General features: G+C 38.2%; 1 long non-coding RNA gene across 3 annotated transcripts in view; it reads left to right on the top strand.

Moving 5' to 3' along the window:
* Positions 1-19,332, top strand: part of LOC139036335 (uncharacterized) — a 146,793-nt gene extending 127,461 nt beyond the window's left edge. For 2 of the 3 annotated variants that reach the window (XR_011489068.1, XR_011489067.1), the window contains one exon: positions 18,436-19,332. This is a non-coding gene — a long non-coding RNA (uncharacterized lncRNA). Of the gene's footprint in view, positions 1-878; positions 1,988-18,435 lie in introns of those variants that run through there. The other variant, XR_011489069.1, reaches the window with a different exon arrangement.
* Positions 19,333-19,568: the final 236 nt, after the last annotated feature.

Here is a 19,568-nt window from a genome sequence, read left to right as displayed (position 1 = left end):
CAAACTCACCTGTGCCAGCTAAAGCCCACGCTAGCAAATGAATGCCCCATATTTGAAACCCATAAAGCAAGTGGGGAAATATTGGCCATTCTTATTACCCTGTCACTATAAACCCAAATGTCTCCACATCTGTTCTTGCCAGAAGATAAGCCACCGTGGCCAAGAATGGCCACTGCTTCCCATCTGCTTTCCAAATCCCACCAGAGGCGGGAAATTGATGTCTCCTGCACTGACAAGCAGGTTCCTTAACACTAGCGCCACCTAGGAAGCCCATGTCAACTCAAATCATACGAGAATCGCGGCTACCAGAAATTCTGGAATACGAATTTTCAGTTTTCCGGCTTTGGCAGTTTAGCAGGTCAGGGAACTATTTTAATGAAGAAGGACATAGGAGTGACTGTTGAGTGAGTACCAGTCTAGCACATCCACTGAAGGGCATGCTGTCCAGTTGCTTCTAAAAAAATTATACAGGTTGTGGTCCTCTCAGGAAGGGACTGATGTGGGAAAGTACTGGTTTCATAGCACTGAACCCCATAGCTGTATATAGTTTCCTAAACACTGTTTAGGAGGTAAATTTTTGGATGAACTGGAGTGGTACCATACTCCCTTTGGCATTGTTTGAACTTATGAGGTTGATCACTTTCCCAAATAGTTGATAACAAGTGTTAGGTTTTTTGAAGGGACTAGTCATCTCTTTGCCATGAAACTATTAGGTTCTTAGAAGATTTTTCCTAGTGAATTTAAGTGTGTATAAGCATACTGTGGGCAGGAATCCCTTAGAAGAAATGGAGTAGCCATCATAGTCAACAAAAGAGTCTGAAATGCAGTACTTGGATGGACTCTCAAAAATGACAGAATGATCTCTCTTTGTTTCCAAGGCAAGCCATTCAATATCACGGTAATGCAAGTCTCTGACCCAACCAGTAATGCTGAAGAAGCTGAAGTTGAATGGTTCTATGAAGACGTACAAGACCTTTTAGAACTAACACCCCAAAAAGATGTCCTTTTCATTATAGGGGACTGGAATGCAAAAACAGGAAGTCAAGAAACACCTGGAGTAACAGGCAATTTTGGCCTTGGAGTACACAATGAAGCAGGGCAAAGGCTAATACTTTTGCCAAGAGAATGCACTGCTCATAGCAAACACCCTCTTCCAACAACACAAGAGAAGACTCTACACATGGACATCACCAGATGGCCAACACCGAAATCAGATTGATTATATTCTTTGCAGCCAAAGATGGAGAAGCTCTATACAGTCAGCAAAAATAAGACTGGGAGCTGACTGTGGCTCAGATCATGAACTCCTTACTGCCAAATTCAGACTTAAATTGAAGAAAGTAGGGATAACCACTAGACCATTCAGGTATGACCTAAATCAAATCCCTTATGATTATACAGTAGAAGTGAGAAATAGATTTAAGGTACTAGATCTGATAGAGTGCCTGATGAACTATGGATGGAGGTTCAAAACATTGTACAGGAGACAGGGAGCAAGGCCATCCCCAAGAAAAAGAAATGCAAAAAAGCAAAATGGCTGTCTGAGGAGGCCTTACAAATAGCTGTGAGAAGAAGAGAAGTGAAACGCAAAGGAGAAAATGAAAGATATACACATTTGAATGCAGAGTTCTAAAGAATAGCAAGGAGAGATCAGAAAGCCTTCCTCAGTGATCAATGCAAAGAAATAGAGGAAAATAATAGAATGGGAAAGACTAGAGATCTCTTCAAGAAAATTAGAGATACCAAGGGACCATTTCATGCAAGATGGGCACAGTAAAGGACAGAAATTGTATGGACCTAACAGAAGCAGAAGATATTAAGAAGAGGTGGCAAGAACACACAGAAGAACTGTACAAAAAAGATCTTCACAACCCAGATACGATGATGGGATCACTCACCTACAGCCAGACATCCTGGAATGTAAAGTCAAGTGGGCCTTAAGAAACATCACTACGAACAAAGCTAGTGGAGGTGATGGAATTCCAATTGAGTTATTTCTTTTTTTTTCCTTTTTTTAATTTTTTTTTCCATTTATTTTTATTACTTGGAGGCTAATTACTTTACAGCATTGCAGTGGTTTTTGTCATACATTGAATTAGCCATGGATTTACATGTATTCCCCATCCCGGTCCCCCCTCCCACCTCCCTCTCCACCCCATCCCTCTGGGTCCTCCCAGTGCACCAGGCCCGAGCACCTGTCTCATGCATCCAACCTGGGCTGGTGATCTGTTTCACCCTAGATATACATGTTTCGATGCTGTTCTCTTGAAACATCCCACCCCCAGGTTCTCCCATAGAGTCCACAAGTCTGTTCTATACATCTGAGTCTCTTTTTCTTTTTTTGCATATAGGGTTATCGTTACCATCTTTCTAAATTCCATATATATGTGTTAGTATACTGTAATGGTCTTTATCTTTCTGGCTTACTTCGCTCTGTATAATGGGCTCCAGATTCACCCATCTCATTAGAACTGATTCAAATGAATTCTTTTTAATGGCTGAGTAATATTCCATGGTGTATATGTACCACAGCTTCCTCATCCATTCATCTGCTGACGGGCATCTAGGTTGCTTCCATGTCCTGGCAATTATAAACAGTGCTGCGATAAACATTGGGGTGCACGTGTCTCTTTCAGATCTGGTTTCCTTGGTGTATATGCCTAGAAGTGGTATTGCTGGGTCATATGGCAGTTCTATTTCCAGTTTTTTAAGAAATCTCCACACTGTTTTCCATAGCGGCTGTACTAGTTTGCATTCCCACCAACAGTGTAAGAGGGTTCCCTTTTCTCCACACCCTCTCCAGCATTTATTGCTTGTAGACTTTTGGATAGCAGCCATCCTGACTGGCGTGTAATGGTACCTCATTGTGGTTTTGATTTGCATTTCTCTGATAATGAGTGATGTTGAGCATCTTTTCATGTGTTTTTTAGCCATCCGTATGTCTTCCTTGGAGAAATGTCTGTTTAGTTCTTTGGCCCATTTTTTGATTGGGTCATTTATTTTTCTGGAATTGAGCTGGAGGAGTTGCTTGTATATTTTTGAAATTAATCCTTTGTCTGTTGCTTCATTTGCTATTATTTTCTCCCAATCTGAGGGCTGTCTTTTCACCTTGCTTATAGTTTCCTTTGTTGTACAAAAGCTTTTAAGTTTCATTAGGTCCCATTTGTTTATTTTTGCTTTTGTTTCTAAAATTCTGGGATGTGGGTCATAGAGGATCCTGCTGTGATTTATGTCGGAGAGTGTTTTGCCTATGTTCTCCTCTAGGAGTTTTATAGTTTCTGGTCTTACATTTAGATCTTTAATCCATTTTGAGTTTATTTTTGTGTATGGTGTTAGAAAGTGTTCTAGTTTCATTCTTTTACAGGTGGTTGACCAGTTTTCCCAGCACCACTTGTTAAAGAGGTTGTCTTTTTTCCATTGTATATCCTTGCCTCCTTTGTCGAAGATAAGGTGACCATAGGTTCGTGGATTTATCTCTGGGCTTTCTATTCTGTTCCATTGATCTATACTTCTGTCTTTGTGCCAGTACCATACTGTCTTGATGACTGTGGCTTTGTAGTATAGTCTGAAGTCAGGCAGATTGATTCCTCCAGTTCCATTCTTCTTTCTCAAGGTTACTTTGGCTATTCTAGGTTTCTTGTATTTCCATACAAATTGTGAGATTATTTGTTCTAGTTCTGTGAAAAATACCGTTGGTAGCTTGATAGGGATTGCATTGAATCTATAGATTGCTTTGGGTAGTATAGCCATTTTGACAATATTGATTCTTCCAATCCATGAACACGGTATATTTTCCCACCTTTTTGGGGCCCCTCTTTGATTTCTTTCATCATTTTTTAATATTTTTTCTTTTTAAGTCTTTTTTTTCTTTATGGGAAAAATACCCCTAAGTAATTTTTCTTTTTGTTGAAAAGGGGAAAGGTACTTTTTCCTTAATTTCTCTTTCGGGTTTTCTCATTGTTAGGGGTATGGGAATGCAAGAGATTTCTGTGTTTTTTAATTTTAAACCCTTTCAACTTTACTGTATTCTTTGTTTAAAGCCCCTAGAAAATTTCTGGTAAAGTTTTTGGGGGTTTTCTATGTAGAGGATCAGTCATCTGCAAACAAGAGATTTCCCACTTTCTTTTTTCCTATCGGGATTCCTTTTACTTCTTTTTCTCCCCTTTTGCTGTGGCCAACACTTTCCAAAAAACTATTTGAATATAGTGGAAGGGGGGCACCCTTGTTTTTTTCCTAAATTTCGGGAAAATGTTTTCAATTTTTCACCTTTGGGGGGGGAAATGTTTGCTTTTGGGTTTGTCATATAAAAAGTTTTTAAATTATTTGAGTATTTCCTTCTATTCCTGTTTTCGGAAGTTTTAATCAAAAAGGATGTTAAATTTTTTAAAGGGGGTTTTTTTCTGCATCTTTTGAGAAAAATCAAAATTGGTTTTTTATTTTTCAATTTGTTAATGTGTGAAAATTACATGATTGATTCGGATATTAAAGAACCCTTTGCTTTCCCTTTGGGATAAACCCCAAAACTTTTTTCGGGGGTGTATTTTTTTTTAAATATGTTTTGGTTTCTTTTTTGCTAAATTTTTTTTAAAGGGTTTTTTTCGTCTATTCACCCATGAAAATTGGGCCCTGTAGTTCTTTTTTTTGGGGCTTTTTTTGTGGGGGTTTTGGGAAATTTTAAAGGGTGTGGGCCTCATAAATGTTTTGGGGGAAGTTTACCTTCTTCGGGAAAATTTTCTGGAAATTTTAGTAAGTTTATGTTACCTTTTCCCTAAATTTTTGGGTAAATTCACTGGGGGCCCTCTGGTCCTGGCTTTTGTTTTTCTGGAAGATTTTTGATTACAGTTTCGATTTCCTTGCCCTTTGATGGGGTTTTTTAAGCTTTTTTATTTTTTTCCTGGTTCCCGTTTTTTTTGGGAAAAGTTTTTAAATCTCTAAGAACTTGTCCTTTTTCTTCCAAAATTGTCCATTTATTGCAAAGAGCTCGGAGGGAGTTCCCCTTAAAGATCCTTGTATTGCTGTGGGCCCTTTTTACCCCATTTTCGTTTTTTAATTTTTGTTAATTTTTGGGTTTTTCTCCCGTTTTTCTTAATGATCTTGGGTTGGTTTGTCAATTTTGGGTTTTTTTTTTCAAAAAAACCCCTTTTTCTTTTTTGAATTTTTTCTATGGGGCCTTTGGTTTTTTTTTGCATTATTTTTGCCCTAATTTTTAAGATTTTTCCTTTTAAATTTCCCTGGGGGTTTTTCAATTTTTTCCTTCCCCTTTTTTTCTTTAGGGGTAATTAGGGTTTTTTATTTGACCCCTTTTTTTTTGTTTTTTTGAGGGAGGCCTGTTTAAAGCTATGAATCTTCCCTTTCACTTTTTTTAAATGTCCCCCTAGGTTTTTTGGGGGGTTGTGTTTTATTTTTTCATTCATTTTTATGATTTTTTTGATTTCTTTTTTGATTTCCTTCTTTATTTGTTTTTTTTTTCAGAACCCTGTTTTTAGCCTCCAATGTTTGAATTTTTTTTAATTTAATTTTTTTTTCCCGTAAAGATTTCCGTCTTTCTGCACTGTTGGGCAAAAAAAATGACTGGAAAAAGGGTTTTAACTTTTTTTAATTTAACCCAAACTAGATTTATGGCCTAAAAAAAGGGGATCAAAAAGGAGAAGGGTTCCCCTGGGGCCCCCTTGGAAAAAAAAAAGGTTGGGAAAAATTGATTGTTTTGGTGAAACGCCTATAGATGTCCCAAAAAGGTCAAACTGGTCCTTTTGGGGCCCTTTTAAAATTTTTGTTTTCCTTGTTTATTTTTTTATTTTTACTACCCAATTGTTGAGTGGGTATTAAATCTCCTACTAAAAATTTTTTACTATTTAAATTTTTCCCCTTTTATTCTCGTTAGTGTTTTGCCCTTTCATATTTCTCCCATGTTGGGGGCATATATATTTATAATTGTTAATTCTTCTCTTTGGATTGAGCCTTTGATCATTATGTTTTCCATCTTGTCCTTTTTACAGACTTAATTTAAAGTCTATTTTAAACTAAAATGATATTCGACCCTGCTTTCTTTTTGGGTTTTCCCTTTGCTGGGAAAATTTTTTTCCCGCCCCTTTACTTTTTAAAAATGTATGTTCCCCTTTCTTTTAGGTGGGTCTCTTGAACAGCATAAAATAAGGGGGCCTTTTCTGTTTTTATCCATTCAGCCAACCCCTTTTCTTTTTGGTTGGGGGATTCAACCCAATTTTCATTTTAAAAATTATTAAAAGTATGGGGCCCCTTTCCTTTTTTTTTTTTGTTTGGGGCACGTTTACACCACCTTTCTGTGTTTCCTGTCTAAAAAAATTTCCCTTTTAATTTTTAAGAAACTGGTTTGGGGTGCTGAATTTTCTCAGCTTTTGTTTTTCTTAAACCCTTTTTAGGGTTTTCCTTATAACGAATGAATCCTTGCGGGTAGAGTAATCAGTTGTAGGTTATTCTCTTTTTAATTTCTTTTTGTATGTCCCTGCCAATTTCCCTTTTTGCCTGAAGGTTTTTATTGAAGATAGCTTTATCCTTATGGGGAAACCCTTTTTTGTGTTAAATTTTTTGGTTTTTCCCCCCCGCTGCCCTTTTTTTATTTTTCCCTTTTTGTTTTATCTTTGGTTAATTTGATTAAATTTGGCTTGGGGGGTTTTTGCCTTGGGTTTATCCTTTTTGGACCCCCGGGGTTTTTGGACCTTTGGTTTTTGGGTATTTCCTTCCCCCCTTTTAGGGGGTTTTCCCCTATTATCCCAAGTTCCTCATGCCTTTCTTTTTGGCTTCTTTCGGGGGCTCCCCATGATTCGAAATTTTTTCGTTTCCATTGGCCCAAAGGGCCCTGAGGTTGTCCCTTTATTTTCCCTTTTTTTTTTTTTTTTCTTTTTTCCTCCTGCTTTTATTTATTTCCCCCATTTTATCTTCTAAATCACTTTTCCAATTTTTCCCGTCTCTTTATTCTACTTTGGTTTCCCCCCCCAAGTTTTGATCTCATTTAAAATTTTATTTTAATTTTTTTAATTTACCCTTTTTTTATTTCTTCTAGGCCTTTTTTCCCCTTTTTTGCATCTTCTCAATCTTTGTCTCCAGGCCCATTTTTTGTAACTCCATTTTGTTTTCCCAAATTTTTGGATCATTTTTTTTATCATTATTCTAAAAATTTTTTTCTGTAGATTCCCTATTTCTTCCTCTTTTTTTTGACTTGGGGGGCTTTTTTCCCTTTCCTTTACCGTTTGGGGATTTTTTCCGGCCCCTTTAAAACTTTTTTTAATGCTGTTCTGATGGGCTTTCTATATTTTTGTGGCTTCGTTCCTTTTTATTTGGAGGGTTTTTCCCCCTGGGTGGGGTTTGGGTAATTTTTTGGCCAAAGGGGGTTTCCCGTTAAAAACTTGGTTTAGCTTCTGGGTGGTTGGGAAAGGGGTTTTTCTCTCTGGGGTCAAATGATTGTCCATAATGATTTTTCTTGGGCCCTTTTGGGTTGGTTGACTTTTGGGCACCTTGTGTTGAACCAGGTCTATGTTTCCTGCTTTCAAAAATTTCGTGGGAAAGTCTTTACTAAGCTTATTGGCTCTTGGGGTTGTTGTTTTATGTAGGTATGGGGGCTTTTTGGTGGCTCTTAAAACCCTTAATGTTCCTGTAGGGCAGGGGTTATCTTGTTTTTTTTTCCAAATTTTGGGCTTTAAACTACCCGCCCCTGGTTTTTAGTTTTTTTCTTCCAATAATCCCCCAGGACTTTAACTTTTACAGCACTTTATAATAAAACTTTTTATTAAAGGGGAAAAGATTCTCCACTGTGAAGACAACCAAAGATTCCAGAGTTACATTAAAAAAGGAAAAGGGGGGAAGAGTTTAAAAAGAACAGGGGAGAAAAAGGGGGCTCAAAAAAGAAAAGACAGATCTACAGTTACTTTTTCCCCCAAATTTTTCTCTGTTGCCCAACAAACCCCCAAAGATCCAGAATTGGGTTTGGGGAAAGAAGGGGAAAGGGGAAAAAAAGGTTTTTAGGTAGAAAAAAAAAGTTTAAAAAATGGGGGTAATCACCCACTCCTGAATAGAAAAGGGGAAAGGGAAAATTACTTTTAAAAGTCCAAAAGTTAACACATACTAAAAAAAAAAGAATTAAAAAATCAGTGTAAAATTTAAATTTATTTAAATACAATAACTAAAAAAAAAAAAAAAAAACCAAAAAAAATTAAAAATGTGTATAATTTTTGGGTTTTTTAAAAAAAGGGGTTTTTCCCCTCTCTCTCCTCTCTTTTTTTTGGCAAGGTTTTTTAAGGGGAAAAAGAAAATAAAAATTTAAGGGAAAAATAAGGGTGTTTTGAGGACTTTAAAAAAAAAATAAAAAAAAACAAGAAAAAGAAAAAAAAAAATTTTTTTTTCCCCAATTAAAAAAATCGTAAAAATATATGAAAATGAAAGTTGAGGAGTAATGGGGTAATAGGGAATTTTAAAAAGAAAATAAAAGAGAAAAAAAAAAAAAATTTAAAAAAAAAAAAAAGGGAAAAAAAAAAAATTTTTTTTCTAATTAAAAAAAAAATTTAAAAATATATGAAAAAAGAAAGATAGGGGTAAGGGGGATAATAGGTAATTTTAAAACAAAATAAAAGATAAAAAATAAAAATTAAAAAAAAAAAAAAAAAGGAAATAAAAAAAAATTTTTTTTTTTTTTTCTACTTAAAAAAAACGTAAAAATATATGAAAATGAAAGATGAGGAGTAATGGGGGAGTAATAGGGTGTTTTAGAAGAAAATAAAAGAGAAAAAATAAAAGAGAAAAGAAGAAGGAAAGAAAAAAAAAATTTTTTTTTTCCTTTCCTAATTAAAAAACTCGTATAAACACATGAAAATGAAAGTTGAGGAGTAATGGGGGGGTAATAGGGAATTTTAAAAGAAAATAGAAGAGAAAAAATAAAACAAAAAAAAAAAAAAAAAAAAAGAAAAAAATTTTTTTCTTTTCTTTTTTTTTTTTTAATAAATTAAAAAAAATACATATATATCTAGGAATTCCTCTGGAGTTGTTGCGGTCAGTGTAGGTTCAGTTCAATTTCAGATAGCTCCTCTTTCCAGCTTACACTTCTAGATATCTATAGGCTCCTTCCGGTGTAGTCGATGTTACCTTCAGGGATTTTAATCTGTTGCACCGGTCCTTTCTGAAGCGGTTCCCTTTGTTTATTTTGGCTTCTCTGAGGTGTCTAATTTCCGCCCTGACACAGGCGGGCAGAGGTGATCTCTTATTTAGGTTCTCTAGTTCAGTTCAGTCCTGCTACGGGGAGGGCGGGGCGCTGCAGACAGCTCTGTGTGGACAGCACTCACCGTGTTCCGGCCACACTGGGTTTGCCCCACTCACGGGTGTCTGTGCTTTCTCCGTCTACACTGCTCAGGCTCCCGGCTGCTCTATATGGAGCGGGCCCTGCGTTGAGTGCGGTTGCAGATTTCGGGTACTCCACAGAAGCACGGATTCGGTTGCGCCTGCGTTTTGTGCCTTTCCCGGCCTGAGCGGTTCGGGCAGCCAGGGTGCAGCGCGCCTTTTCCCTCCGTGTCGAGCAGCCCAGGCAGCCAGGGGCTTGCGCGCCCTCTCTCCGGGTTCGGCGCGCTTTTCCCCTCCGCGGCCTCAGCGCGCGCCGCCAGTCGGGTCTCGGGAAGTCTTTAGATAGGAGCCAGGAGCCTGTTTGCAGTGTGGGAGGGGGTGGCTTCTCAGGGGCTGGGTTTGCCCTTGTCCCCTCCCCCCTGCCTCCTACCTCCAGCGGGGACAGGCCGGCTCTTTCCTGGACTTTCTCAGTCCCTTTGTTTTGCGAACTGCAGGCAGTGTGTTCCGACCGGTTAATTTTGTCCCACTGTTTAAAAAAAGCTCCCTCCGATTGCTCTCAGGGTCTTCAGGCCGGTCCTTACCCTAAGCAATGCCGCCCGCTCCTCTCCGTTCTGCCCCCGCTTGTTGCTGGCGGGTGCGGGCGTCTGGGGTACTTTTCTGCTGGGAGTTGCTTTTAGGCACGTAATCTGTGGGCCTTATTTAATTTTTCCTCCTAGTTAGATTGCCGAAAACTTCCCCCAGTCCCGCCAGTGCGAGGGTTTCCTGGTGATTGGAAACTTCCTCTATTAAGACTCCCTTCCCGGGACGGGTCACCGTCCGTAGCTCTTTTGTCTCCCTTTTTATCTTTTATATTTTCTCCTACCTCCCTTTGACGACAATGGGCTGCTTTTCTGGGCGCCTGATGTCCTCTGCTAGCGATCAGAAGTTGTTTCGTGAAATTTGCTCAGCGTTCAAATGTTCTTTCGATGAATTTGTAGGGGAGACAGTGTTCTCCCCGTCCTATTCCTCCGCCATCTTGGCTCCTCCTCCAATTGAGTTATTTCAAATCCTAAAATATGATGCTGTGAAGGTGCTGCACTCAATATGCCAGCAAATTTGGAAAACTCAGAAGTGGCCACAGGACTGGAAAAGGTCAGTTTTCATTCCATCCCAAAGAAAGGAAATGCCAAAGAATGCTCAAACTACTGCACAATTGCACTCATCTCACATGCTAGTAAAGTAATGCTCAAAATTCTCCAAGCCAGGCTTCAGCAATATGTGAACAGTGAACTTCCAGATGTTCAAGCTAGATTGAGAAAAGGCAGGGGAACTAGAGATCAAATTGCCAACACCCATCAGATCATCGAAAGAGAAAGAGAGTTCCAGAAAAACATCTATTTCTGCTTTATTGACTATGCCAAAGCCTTTGACTGTGTGGATCACAATAAACTGTGGAAAATTCTGAAAGAGATGGGCATACCAGACCACCTGACCTCCCTCTTGAGAGACCTGTATGCAGGTCAGGAAGCAACAGTTAGAACTGGACATGGAACAACAGATTGGTTCCAAATAGGAAAAGGAGTACGTCATGGCTGCATATTGTCACCCTGCTTATTTAAATTTTATGCAGAGTACATCATGAGAAACGCTGGGCTGGAGGAAGCACAAGCTGGAATCAAAATTGCCAGGAGAAATATCAATAACGTCAGATATGTAGATGACACCACCCTTATGGCAGAAAGTGAAGAAGAGCTAAAGAGCCTCTTGATGAAAGTGAAGGAGGAGAGTGAAAAAGTTGGCTTAAAGCTCAACATTCAGAAAACTAAGATCATGGCATCTGGTCCCATCACTTCATGGCAAATAGATGGGGAAACAATGGAAACAGTGGCTGACTTTATTTTTTGGGCTTCAAAATCACTGCAGATGGTGACTGCAGCCATGAAATTAAAAGACGTTTACTCTTTGGAACGAAAGTTATGACCAACCTAGATAGCATATTAAAAAGCAGAGACGTTACTTTGCCAACCAAGGTCCATCTAGTCAAAGCTATGGTTTTTCTAGTAGTCATGTATGGATGTGAGAGTTGGACTATAAAGAAAGCTGAGCACCGAAGAATTGACGCTTTTGAACTGTAGTGTTGGAGAATACTCTTGAGAGTCCCTTGGACTGCAAGGAGATCCAACCAGTCCATCCTAAAGGAGATCAGTCCTGGGTGTTCATTGGAAGGCCAGATGCTGAAGCTTAATCTCCAATACTTTGGCCACCTGATGCGAAGGGCTGACTCATTTGAAAAGACCCTGATGCTGGGAAAGATTGAGGGCAGAGAAGAAGGGGACAACAGAGGATGAGATGGTTGGATGGCATCACCGATTCAATGGACATGAGTTTGGGTAAACTCTGGGAGTTGGTGATGGACAGGGAAACCTGGTGTACTGCAGTTCATGGGGTCGCAAAGAGTTGGACATGACTGAGCGACTGAACTGAAGCATACCTCAGAAGTATTGTGGATTTGATTCCAAACCATCATTGTTTTATTTATTTAAAATAAAGTGAGTGTCACAATAAACCAAATCACATATATTTTGGGGTTTCTCAGAAAATATAAAAGTTTGGTTTATGCTATACTGAAGTCTTTCAAGTGTATAATAGCATTATGTTGGAGAAAAAATCCATATACATATCTTAATTTAAAAATATTTTGTTCTCCATGGCTGATTCATGTCAATGTATGACAAAACCCACTGCAATGTTGTGAAGTAATTAGCCTCCAACTAATAAAAATAAATGAAAAAAAAAATAAATAAGTGAAGTCCCTGGAAAAAAAATATTTTGTTGCTAAAAATGCTAACAATAGAGGATCTTGACTCCATATTAATGGTTGCTGACTGATCAAGCCTGGGGTGGCTGTAGCAATTTATAAAAATAAGGCTAAAATGAAGTATGCCACATCAATGTACTCTCATGAGCAATTTCTCTGTTGTACACAACTCTGTCTGATAGTTTTCTACCCACAGAACTTCTTTCCAAGTTGGAACCAGTCCTCTCAAACCCTGCCACTGATTTATCAATTAAGTTTATGTATTATTCTAAATCATTTGTTGCCATTTCAACAAGCTACATGGTATCTTCATCAAGAGTAGTTTCCATTTCAAGAAACCACTTACTTTGCTCATTCATAAGAAGCATTTCCTCATCTGTTAAGGTTTCATCAGTGATGGCAGAAGTTCAGCCACGTCTTCAGTCTCTACCTCTGGTTCTCTTGATATTTCCACCACATCTGCAGTTACTTCCTCCACTGAAGTCTTGAACCCCTCAAAGTCATCCATGGGGACTAGAATAACTTTTTCCTGTTAATGTTGGCATTTTTATGTCTTTCCATGAATCATAAATGTTCTTAATGGCATCTAGCATGGTGAATCCTTTCCAGGAGGCTTTCCACTTATTTTGTCATTATATGGCAGCTGTAACCTTATAAAATGTACATCTTAAATAATAAGACTTGGAAATCAAAATTATTTCTTCATCAATGGACTACAGAATTGATGTTGTATTAGCAGATGTGAAAACGACATTAATCTCATTGTACATCTCCATCAGAGCTCTTGGGTAACCAGGTGCCTTTTCAATGAACAGTTACGTTTTGAATGGAATCTTTTTTTTTTTTTTAATGAGCAACTGGCCTCAACAATGGACTTAAAATATTCAATAGATCATGTTGCAAACAGATGTGCTGTCATCCAGGCTTTATTGCTCCATTTATTGAGCAATAACAGAGGAGATTTAGCATAAATCTAAAGGATCTAGGATTTTTGGAATGGGAAATGAGCACTGGCTTCAACTTCAAGTCATCAGCTGCATCAGCCACCAAACAAAAGAGTCCGCCTGTCCTTTGAAGTTTTGAAGCCAGGCATTGACTTCTCCCCTCTAGCTATGAAAGTCCTAGATGGCATCTTCATCTTCTGAAAGGAGGCTATTTCATCTACATTGAAAATCTGTCTTTAATTATCTTTATTAGTTACATTAGCCAGCTCTTCTGAATAACTTGCTATAGCTTCTATACCAGTCCTTGCTACTTCATCTTGCAATTTGATGTTATGGGCATGGCATCTTTCCTTAAACCTCATGAACCTATCTCTTCTATCTTCAAACTCTTCTCCTACAGCTTCCTCACCTCTCTGTCTTCACAGATCAGAGCCTTGCCCTGGATTAGGCTTTGGTATAAGGGAATGTTGTGGCTGGTTTGATATTCTATCCAGGCCACTAAAAGTCTCTGTATCAGCAATAAGACTGTTTCTTATCATTTGTGTGTTCTTTGGAGTATCACTTTCAACTTCCTCCAAGAACTTTTCCTTTGCATTCACAATTTGGATAACTGGCACAAAATGAGGTAACTTTTATTCTGTTTGGATTCTGACATGCTTTCCTCACTAAGCTTAATCCTTTCTAGTTTTTTATTTAAAGTGAGAGACATGCAACTCTTCTTTCCACTTGAACAGTTAGAGGCCACTGTGTGTGTGTGTGTTAGCGGCTCAGTCTGTCCGACTCTTTGTGACCCCATGGACTATATCCTGCCAGGCTCCTCTGTCCATGGGGATTCTCTAGGCAAGGATACTGGAGTGGGTTGCCATGCCCTCCTCCTCCAGGAGGCCGCTGTAGAGTTGTCAGTTGGTCTCATTTCAATGTTGTTTTGTCTTGGGGAAGAGGGAGGCCTGAGGAGAGGGAGAGATGGGGAATGGCTGGTCAATGGAGCAGTGAAGACACACGTATTTATTAACTACACCATCTTATATGGGTGCAGTTTGCAGTCCCCCCCAAATAATTACAATAGTAATGTCAAAGATCACTGATCACTATACAAATATAATAATAATGAAAAAGCTCAAAATATTGCAAGAATTTTTATATTTAAATTTTTATAAACTGTTTTAAATAAACCAAGATTCTATTTATTTATATATAAATATTAAAAATGTATAATTATATTTTAAGTCAAGGTAACTGTTTCTAATATTATAGCTTTAAATATTGAAACATCTTATAGCATAAATCTTTGTTTTTAAAATTTTCTTTGACCTGCTTCCTCATCTTGAGATAATATCAAAACTTGCCAGAGTTACTTACCATTTCACTTATGCTATAAAAATGTTGCAAGTACTGATGTTAATCCATAATTTTACAAATCTCCATTTGTCCATACAACTGTCCAAACTGAATGTTTTGTTCTGTATTTGGAATAGATTAGGAAACATTATACATTCTAACAAAGAGTAAAAGAGCTTTATTCTGCAGCTTTTTAGTACAGTTCTCCGAGAAGCTCAAAGAAGATTCTCAATTGTATTTTATATGGCAATTGCTTACAGGGTAGGTTGTTATGAATTATTATTCTTTCCTTTTCTCTTTATATTGGTAGTGTCTTTAGTTTGTATTTTTACCACCATGGTTCCTTGAATCCACCCCCTTTGTGTTTTCTAGGTTAGAGAGGACCAGGCTGCCATTTGGACTATGTTTGCAAACAAAGCATGGCCAACACTTTATTTTAGGGCAAAATATAATCTGCTTAAATAACTAAAAATTCATGTTTTAACTGATCTTTTTGCAGTCACAGAAAACTTAATAAGGAGTGCAGAAAGCAGGTCATCAGCAAAGAACGTTTTGGTTTCCTAAGACATGACTATAGGAAATTCATTTTAAAAAACTTGTATGGGATTTTACATTTTATCGATATGATCTCATGTTTGAATGAGGATATAACATGATCATTTATTTATTCAGTCCACAAGTACTAATGGAGGGCCTAGTATGTGGCAATGTGTAGGACAGCAGGGAAGCACTCCAGCTAGAAGACAGTGAGCAAGGAGGCATGGATTTCAGGATGCTTGATTATCCGGTCAAATGTCATAAAATGAGAATTTAGTGATGGTTTTATGAAAATAAAAATTTATGTTTAAGTGCTTTAAGCATCAGCCAAAAATATATAAAACTTTTATAAAACCAGAGAAATTCATTACCTTAGCCTAGGTTTTTGTGCATCATACAACACCTAACTTCATTCTGATTTTTCTATCTGTTTTCTTTTATCTATTTATTTATCTGTTTTCTTTTATTTATTTATTCTTTCTCTTTCCTCTATTTTCCAATAACACACATACTCATTTTATGATCCAACCTTCCTCCTGCTATTTCCTCCTCTGTATTGAGGCAGAAGGTATTCCGTGTACCCTGATTCAAGCTGTATATTAAACAAACATGAGCCATCTTTATGTCCCTGCTTATCCTTTATTTCTTCAGAAACTTTTCATGATTTATCATCAGAAATTTTGAGTTTATTCCCTTTATCTCCATCTACATCATACTCTCATACTCTTAAAATTAGAAGTATTTCTTTTGTGTGTGAATTTTTGTACCTTCTCTTTAGTATTGGATTGATTAATCTTTAAGAGATCCACTCTTTACCTCTAACATGAAATACATAGCAATATAACTTTTATACCTTTTGGTACTATATTTACAAAGCACCAAAATGAGTCGTATTATTTTATTTAGGGGATCTCTCATTTACAAGGCACAGATGCATTAAGCTGTGCTACATAAGGACGTGATCAGGGATTTCATGGGACTCTCAGAAGAAGAGTATACTTGGGACCTGGGTGCCTCTTGTGTATCATATGCTCTCTCCCCCTGCCTATGCCTTTCTTTTTAAATTTAATTCATTAATTTGTTTATTTATTCTTTTTGGCTGTTCTGGGTCTTCACTGCTGCTCTCGGGTTTTCTCTAGTTGTGGTGAGCTGGGGCTACTCCCTAGTTCCAGTGTGTGGGCTTCTCATTGCGGTGGCTTCTCTTATTGCAGAACACCAGCCTCTAGAGTGCAGGCTTAGTAGTCTTGTACACAGGATTAGTTGCCCTGTGGCATGTGGGATCTTCCCAGGCCAGGGATCGAACCCATGTCCACTGCACTGGCAGGTGGATTCTTAACCACTGGACCACAAGGGAAGTCCCTTCCCTACTCGTTTCCAGGTCCTTCTCTCTTGTGACTTTCTGCTTCTCTTCGTGTGTGTGTCGCCTTTTATTACCTTCTCTGTGTCTGTACACTAAGCTGCCTTTCAGTTCACTTCAGTTCAATCACTCAGTCGTGTCTGACTCTTTGTGACCCCATGGACTGCAGCACGCCAGGCCTCCATGTCCATCACCAACTCCCGGAGTCCACCCAAACCCATGTCCATCGAGTCGGTGATGCCATCCAACCATCTCATCCTCTGTTGTCCACTTCTCCTCCCACCTTCAGCTTTAGCATCAGTCATTCCAAAGAATATTGAGGACTGATCTCCTTTAGGATGGACTGGTTGGATCTCCTTGCAGTCCAAAGGACTCTCAAGAGTCTTCTCCAACACCAAAGTTCAAAAGCATCAATTCTTTGGCACTTAGCTTTCTTCACAGTCCAACTCTCACATCCATACATGACTAATGGAAAAACCATAGCTTTGACTAGATGGACCTTTGTTGGCAAAGTAATGTCTCTGCTTTTTAATATGCTGTCTAACTTGGTCATAACTTGTCTTCCAAGGAGCAAACATCTTTTAATTTCATGACTGCAGTCACCATCTGCAGTGATTTTGGAGTTCCCCAAAATAAAATCTGTCACTGTTTTCACTGTTTCCCCATCTATTTGCCATGAAATGATGGGACCAGATGCCATGATTGATCTTTGTTTTCTGAATGTTGAGCTTTAAGCCAACTTTTTCACTCTCCTTTTTCATTTTCATCAAGAGGCTCTTTAGGTCTTCTTTGTTTTCTACCGTAAGGGTGGTGTCACCTGCATATCTGAGGTTATTGATATTTCTCCCAGCAATCTTGATTCCAGATTGTGCTTCATCCAGCCCAGTGTTTCTCATGATGTACTCTGCATATAAGTTAAATAAGCAGAGTGGCAATATACAGCCTTGACATACTCCTTTCCCAATTTTGAACTGGTCTGTTGTTCCATGTCCAGTTCTAACTGTTGCTTCCTGATCTGCATGAAGATTTCTCAAGAGGCAGATCAGGTCATCTTTAATTTTAAATTCTTAAAATCCCTTTGAGAATTTTCCACAGTTTGTTGTGATTCACACAGTCAAAGGCTTTGGCATGTCAATAAGGCAGAAATAGATGTTTTTTTGGAACTCTCTTGCTTTTTCAGTGATCCAGTGGATGTTGGTAATTTCATCTCTGGTTCCTCTGCCTTTTCTCAATCCAGCTTGAACATCTGGAAGTTTACTATTCATGTACTCTTGAAGCCTGGCTTGGAGAATTTTGAGCAATTACTTTGCTAGCGTGTGAGATGAGTGCAATTGTGTGGTAGGTTGAACATTATTTGGCACTTGGGATGGAATGAAAACTGACCTTTTCCAGTCCCGTGGCCACTGCTGCATTTTACAAATTTGTTGGCATGTTGAGTGCAGCACTTTCACAGCATCATCTTTTAGGATTTGAAATAACTCAATTGGAATTCCATCACCTCCACTAGCTTTGTTCATAGATATGCTTCCTAAGGTCCACTTGACTTCGTATTCCAGGATGTCTGGCTCTAGGTGAGTGATCACATCATCGTGATTATCTGGATGGTAAAGATATTTTTTGTACAGTTCTTCTGTGTATTCTTGCCACCTCTTCTTAATATCTTCTGCTCTGTTAGGTCCATACCATTTCTGTCCTTTACCGTGCCCATCTTTGCATGAAATATTCCCTTGGTGTCTCTAATTTTATTTTTTTTTCTTTTTTTCTTTTTTTTCCCTCTAATTTTCTTGAAGAGATCTCTAGTCTTTCCCATTCTATTGTTTTCCTCTATTCTTTGCATTGATCGCTGAGGAAGGCTTTCTTATCTCTCCTTGCTATTCTTGTGAAATCCAATTTTGCAGCAAAGCCACATCGCCTGGGCTTCAGTCTTGCTCTCCCAGCTAGTGATCTCACTAGCTGTGTGACATTGGACAAATTTCTTAATTCCTGTGAGCCTTGGTATTCTCATCAGTAAAATGGTGGTTGTGGGAAGTTGTTTACTGTAGTAAAAACTTCAGGGGATAAATAAACTGAGAAACCTACTACATGAAACAAATCGTAAGTACCATATCAATGGTGATTCTTATGACTTATATATGATTTTCACTTCCTCATTGTTTCAGCTTGCCGGTGAACCAGCATGTGTGTCCTGATACTTCCTACAAGATAACTCTGACCCTGTTGCTAACTCAGTCCCACATCCTCAACAAAGGAATCTCTTTGGCATAGTTCATCTTTTTAAGCTGGGTCACATTAACATTGGTTCCTAGCAGGCCAGTGGACTGACTGCCTTTTAAGGAAATGCCTTGGACCACAGTCCAATGGCATGTTTAGGAGGTGGGGGTGGAATCCATGTACACAACACACATGCTATCTCTCATCAAATGTTGTCAGTCAATTTTCCAATTTCTGACAGAAGAGAGGATGGGCAGTGGACACCCTTAAATGAGCATTGGCTAAAGATGTAAGTAAATATGTTTATGGAAATATTGCTTGGCTTTTTAGTGAGTTTTAATAAATTGAATCATGATTTTCATTGACTTTATAATCTTAAAAATATAATTCATGGACTTCTTACCATTATTAACATGAACATTTTCTTGGGAGAGTTTGGACACATGTATATGTATGGCTGAGTCCCTTCCCTGTTCACCTAAAACTATCACAACATCATTAATAGGTTATACCCCAATGCAAAATGTTTTTGATGTTAAAAAAAAGAATTTAATAAAAAAACTGAAAAAAATAAACATGGATCCTTTCAATCTGGTAAAGACATGACACTGCACAGTGTTATAAAAGGAGCACAAAGCTGGGAGTCAGGAGATTGGGATGAATTCTGGTTCCTGCCTCATCCACTGCTTAGCCCTGGGCAATGCGTGATATCTCCCTGAGCATCACTTTCTTCATCTGCTAATAGGGACCAAAAAATCCATCACACAGAATGTTCAATATCAATTATTGTTATAAATATACCGCTATGAGGAGTAGCTTCTGTGGGTGGTATCTTTACTTGAAAAACTCAGCATCAGACCTCAGAAATATAAAGTATGTCATGATCACAAGAGATAAAAAGTCTTTTTTAATGTCTGTATTTGGCAGATTCAAAAGGCCAGCAGCACAGAAGAAAAAAAAAAAAAAATCAATGGTACAATGAAGATAACAATGAACCATAAATGATATGGAAGAACAGCAGTCAATACTAAACAAGAAATAATAAAATTCCAGCAGTTTCCCTAGATCAAAAACTTAGGCC

The sequence above is a fragment of the Odocoileus virginianus genome, chromosome 8 (genome assembly GCF_023699985.2).
Source record: "Odocoileus virginianus isolate 20LAN1187 ecotype Illinois chromosome 8, Ovbor_1.2, whole genome shotgun sequence".
Lineage (NCBI taxonomy): Eukaryota > Metazoa > Chordata > Mammalia > Artiodactyla > Cervidae > Odocoileus > Odocoileus virginianus.
Note: the sequence above shows the minus strand (reverse complement) of the source record. Positions and strands in the feature narration are given on the sequence as shown.